A 6416-nucleotide genomic window follows, 5' to 3' on the forward strand; every position below is an offset into this window, starting at 1 on the left:
ACTATAATTGTAAATTCTTTAATGTATACATTGTATTAAAAATATCAAATGACTTTGGTATGTAAACAAAGCAAAAATTTTTAATTTTCACTTATAAGAGAAAGCTAACTAAAATTACATTACACATGCTTTGTAAGTACTCAGGAATAATATAAGTAAATTTAATTAGTAGCCTGGAATATTAGTTTTCTTCAATTTTATTAATATCTTTCCCCTGGTAGAATTGAGAATTTTCTCTACTGAATAGCATTTTAGCATTACACTCTTGGCTATAAAGACATGAGAATTTTTCTACAGCATAGAAAATTAAAATATTCATTGCTTCATCCCATCTCCAACATACAGTTCCACTTGAGAAATTTAATTACTAAAAAAAAAAAAAAAGCTCTATTTTGCCTGAGAAACATGATATAATTCCTCCCTTCAAAAAAGAATGTACTACATGTACAAATTTCCCTTTTTATCCTGTCAACCAGGAAGCTCAGTCAAATTTTAACCTCAGTCACACTAATTTTTTATCAGTATATCGATATATTTGTCTAAATGTTGTTAATTATCCTTGATTCTAACATTCTTCTAATTTATATCTTATTGTATATAAGTTGCTTTAAATCACTTTAAGAAAGTGAGAAGGGAGGATTAAAATAAGCAGGTCCCATTACGTATGCAGAATTCTAAAGCGCCACAGATTACTTCTTTAAATGAATGATGCCTAAACTCATTAAGTATGCTCATTATTAATTCAAAGCAATTGTATTCAATATACTTGATAATAGCAAGATTAAATGAGATTAAATAGCAAGATTAAATGAGACGATATTTACCGAAAAAAAAAAATTATAAAACATCACCAGTAGGAAAGTTCACTTTGCTTCCTTTACCTAAAGAATAGTCAAATCAAAATTCATATGCAAATTTACCTTGAAGAAATTAGAATCTCCTCCCGAAGTCTGAGGTTTCACTGCAGATACTTGACTGCTACTTAATCTTGGTGGCACAAACAACTTAAAGGGCTTTTGTTTTTCCATTTTCTCTCTTCCAGTCGTGTAATTATCTACTGCTCAAGAAGCAGGGGAAAGGGTTTTACATTGTTTTATTAGTACCCTACTTGTTCCGTAATAAATGGGTATACAAGGGAATAGGCGAAACCTCTGCTACCATGTGAGCCTACAGCGTCCCTTACCGCGAGGGGGGAAAGATGCCCTATGTCCCCGCCATTCCCCTACCACCAATGGCCGTGCTGGCGGCGTACATAATCGAGAAACTCAAACTAGCATCATCACCAGGACAGCCTGAAAAGAAGTCCGTTACCTCTACCAGCCCTGTCAAATTGCATCACCTCGCCGGGAAGAACTAGCTTAGGTGCTTAGACGACTACAGAGGCGTTGGAGGCTGCCCTGCGTGAGGGAGCGGTAGTATCAAAATGTCGCCCACCTCCAGGTTTCCTCCTCAGGGAACGAACTCGGCACACCTTACCCTACCTTTAAAAAAATTAGCGGGAAATCGCGGGCTCAGTGCCCACGCGAACCACCACCTGCTATCTTATTAGAGCAGCAGAAAGAACCAACAAGAACTTCTGCCTGCGAACCTCGGAAAAGTCGGGAAATAGCTCCAAAGCAGCGGCCGGGAGGGAGGGGCAGGCGAACCGCGATTTAACCGCGAAATAACGGTCAGCAGCATCTGCCGGCCAAGCACGCAAGACCTACATCTCGCGAGATTTCCCTCTACGTCAGTAACGATTCTTACCTGGATTCTTACCTGTACTCTTAGAATTTGACATTCTTTAAGCTTCTTCTATTGTTAAAGAATGTGAAGGAAACTATTAGGTGCTATGATAGATTAGGAGCTATGACAGGGCTTCCCTTGTTGCTTAGTCGGTAAAGAATCTGCCTGAAGTGCAGGAGACCTGGGTTCAATCTCTGTGTTGGGAAGATCCCCTGGAGAAGGAAATGGCAACCCACTCCAGCATCCTTGCCTGGAAAATCTCATGGACAGAGGAGCCTGGTTGGGCTGCAGTCGGGGTCGCAAAGAGTTGGGCACGATTGAGCGACTAACACTTACACTAGGATAGATTGGAACTGAGAGTGAAAAATCTATTTCTGTCCTCCAAGAGTTCACAGTGACAGGAAGGAAACAAGTGCAAACAGATAATTATAGCCCCTGTAATCACCTAATGGTTGTAAGGGATCATGGAGACACTTCGAAAGGGAAAATGGCCTTCCCAGTGGCTTGGGAGTCAGGAGAATCCTTCACGGATGTGCTGCTGTTACTGCTTCTAGAAAACAGAAAGAAAGTGAAAGTGAAGTCGCCTAGTCGTGTCAGACTCTTTGTGACCCCGTGGGTCCATCCACGGATTCTTCAGGCAAGAATACTGGAGTGGGCTACCATTTTCTTTCCCAAGGGATCTTCCCAACCCAGAGATCGAACCCAGGTCTCCCGCATTGGGGGAAGACGCTTTAACCTCTGAGCCACCAGGGAAGCTGAAGGGATAAGTAAAACTATGGCCAGATAGTGAATACTGGAAGGCGTGTTCCTAGCTGAAGGACCGTAGCACTCGAGTTAAGAGGCGCTCGAGCTGAAGGCGCTCGAGTTGTGAGAGAGAGGAGTCCAACAGAGTGAAACCAAGCAGTGCAGTGTAGGTGTGTAAGGACGCAAATGGGAAAATGATGAGACTAGAGACTTAGCAAGTGTGAAGGTATTGCAAAGGCTTTTGGATTTTAGGCTTTATGGATAGGAATCTTGAGAGATTGTGAGCAGAAAGGGAGGCGTGATCAAGTTCAGAAGAAAATTCATAGTATGAAAAATGGTTTAGGTTTACGAGACTGAATTAGGGAGACAAATTTAATAGCCTGCGTGAGTAAGGTATGAGGATCTAAGTTATGACAGAGCCATTAAGGATGAAAAAGTGTCAAATGTAAAAGACACTTAGAAAGTAAAATTAATAGGACTTGATGGCTTTTTTAAAGTGAGCAGCAAAAGCCTGAAATGACTGCCTCGTTGCAGATTTGGGCTACTAGAAGCAATAAATATGGTGCTAGGTACCTAGGTTTGAGCCGTAAGACAATACGTTCTGTTTTCAACATACTGATTGTATGTTCTAATTTTCTCCATGTCCTACAATATAACCGATGCTTTTCCAGAGGACGTTAGTAATATTTTTAAATAACATTTTGTTTTTAGTAACTTTAACCTATTAGACATAATAGTTTCTGCTAAACTTACATTTTTGAACTGGGAAAGACATAATTTTTGAGCTAGAAAAAAGTGCAAAGAGTTCATTTTATATGAAAAGGAGTCTGCTGCTGCTGCCAAGTCGCTTCAGTCGTGTCCGACTCTGTGCGAACCCATAGACAGCAGCCCACCAGGCTCCCCCGCCTCTGGGATTCTCCAGGCAAGAACACTGGAGTGGGTTGCCATTTCCTTCTCCAGAAAAGGAGTCTAGGTACCCTAAAAAAGATTAAATTCTCCCTTTAAGAGATGATACCAAAAATAAATGCACAAGATAATCCCTGGGGGGAATAGCTGACACATTTAATTAACATATTTTAAAACTTAAAGGTATAAATTCAATATTCCAAATTTTTTAAAGTTTTGTAACAGTGAAATATTCAACTATGGTCTTTTTTCTTATTGGAAACCAAAATGTCATTCCTAGTATTAAATGAGCTTTATTTACTCAGGTCCAGTCTTTCTAAACAATTGGGCTTCTATATAATTTCTCATTTTTGTGTATTTCACATGAAATGTTTTAATGTTAATCCAGTTCTTCTAAGGATTAAAATGTTTGTGGTAAGATTTCAGGTTTTAAGAATTTTAGTTTTTTCTACAAAAGGTGTTAGCAAAAATGTTAAAATATTGTCTACCAGAATGAGCATTAAATTATGCTTAATTTCCCAATATATGTTAACATATTTTGTCATTTTAATTTTTCAGTATCTTTCCATGATAAAATTTTTTTCAGTTTTATTATTTTTTTTTTTTACTTTACAATATTGTATTGGTTTTGCCATATATTGACATGAATCCACCATGGGTGTACATGTGTTCCCCATCCTGAACCCCCCTCCCACCTCCCTCCCCATCCCATCCCTCTGGGTCATCCCATGACAAAATTTTTAATTGGGACTTATAAAAGATCTGTTTTTTAAAGACATTAAGAAAAAGTAAGAGTTGGACAAAGCTTTGTTCCTCTTTAATAATTTGTAAAATGCTATGAGTAATAGGTTTAAAATGTTTAGCCATCAATCTAGCCTTAAGTTCACAAACTGCTTTTATTCTGATTACAACTATTTCCACTAGATAATCTTTTTTATATCTATAAGCAATCTACATATATTCATTCAATTTTCTGCTAAATGATAAAAAAAATAGTTTCTTCAGGTAAGAACTGTACTTAGTACTACTCCCTTTTGAAGGGACCATGCAGTAACAATAACCATTGCTTCCTTGGGGACGAATCTTGAAAAGAATCCTAGATGTCCCTCTAGTGGTGGTCCTATATTCCACAAAATTTGATGAACCCTTGATAATGTCCATTTTATGGCAATATATTGGTGACAGCAATTCTGTTCATGTTTTTCAAATCAATCATCCTTTGATGATAGAGTAAACAATCTAGGTTTAAGAAGTGTAAGACAAGCCACAACATTATAAAATGTCAGCAGCATGAATACAAATTCCATTTCTCAGAGAGTAAACTAGCAATATGGGGTCCTTTGTTTTCCAAATGCTAAGTATTTCTGAGTGGTTGTGGTTCAGTGAGCCTCCCTATGAGATGAGCAAAATGCTGTAGGTCTTCTGGATGATAAATTTTTGAATATTTGTACAAAATTTGTGAAACTGGTTCCTATAAATTTTCCACAGGTTGCTTATTTTTAAGGCATGGACGATCTGAAAAACATCATCATATATATCGTAATGAATACTGGAAAATGATAGAAGATAATTAAGACAATACAGTTTAAAATAGTAAAAATGGAAAATACATACTGAACCTTTAGTATATGCCAGATTTTATGCTAGGTAACTTCCTTCTATGCAATGTCTTATTTGACCTTCCTAATACTCTATGAAGAGTATTTCTTAATGATTAGACAGCGTTCATTCATCTAGTCCTTGTGCTGGAGATACAGCAGTGAACATAGACTAGGTTTCCTGCCCTTATTGAGCTTGTATTTTGGGTCTAGGAGATGTGGGGGAGGAAAGAGACATATACACATTTTTAAAATAAAAATATATGACAAAAATTAAGAGTAGGGGATAAGAATTTAGGGTAGAGGCACAGCAGCTATTTTTTAAAGGGTATTCAGGTTTAATGTGACATTTAGCAGAGATCCAGGATGGTGAAGGAGGGAGCCATGAAGCTATCTAGGAAGGAGTTTTTGAAGCAGAAAATTTGTCAAGTACAGTAGAACTTGTGGAAGGAGCCTACTTGAAATTTTCAGGGAACATATGCATCAAAAGCAATGTGGTTGTGGTGATGTTAGCAAAAGGAATAGTTGCAAGCAATATGAGAAAGAACTTTGGCTGTAAGTTGTATGAAAGAGAAATCCATTAAAGGATTATGTGCAGAAGAATGACATGATATGGCTTATGTTGTCAAAGAATCACTGTGGCTACTGTATAAAGAATAGATCGTAAGGAGGCAAGGACAGAAATAGGAAAGTGAGTTAGTAGTTTTATTAGGATGGCAGGGACAAAGACAGTAAGAAGTGGTTGAGTTCTAGATCTGTTTTGAAGCTAGAATCAACAAGATTTGTTGCATATTTAATATGGGTGTAGGAGTAAAAAAGAAGTGAAGGATGACTTCAAGAATTTTGACTTCTACAACTTAAAGTATTGAGATGCCATTTAAAAGAGATGAAGGAAGAATATAGAAGGATCAGGGGAACAATCAAGAGTTCACATGAGGGGGTTAAATTTTATATCCCTTCTAAACATCAAAATTGAAATCTTCAGTAGACTATGTAATGGAGCTTAGGGTAGCAGTCCAGGTTGGTATATAGTTTGGGAGTTGTCAGCCTCTAGATGGTATGTAAAACCATGAGATGGGATGTAATTTCTAAGGAAGTGGGTAAAGAAGAGAACTGAGTGTTGGAACATTTTAACATTTATCAGTGTGGGAGATGATGGGGAATTAACAAAGAAGACAGAAAGGGCAGCTACTGAGGAGGAAAACCAAGATACTATAATGTCCTGGAAATTAAGTGGAAAAAAATCATGCCAAGAAGGAGGGAGTGATCAATTGAAGCTAAATGGTAAGTGTTCTAAGAAAGAGAAAGTGGTCTGCTGTGTCAAAAGTAGCTGATGGATTAAGGAAGATCAGGACTTAAGAACTGATCACTGGAATTCACAATGTCAAATTACTGAAAATCTTCACCAGTTATGGTGGAGGGGACAAAATCTACCTGTATTAG

Source organism: Cervus canadensis, chromosome 2, assembly GCF_019320065.1.
Source record: "Cervus canadensis isolate Bull #8, Minnesota chromosome 2, ASM1932006v1, whole genome shotgun sequence".
Taxonomy (NCBI): domain Eukaryota; kingdom Metazoa; phylum Chordata; class Mammalia; order Artiodactyla; family Cervidae; genus Cervus; species Cervus canadensis.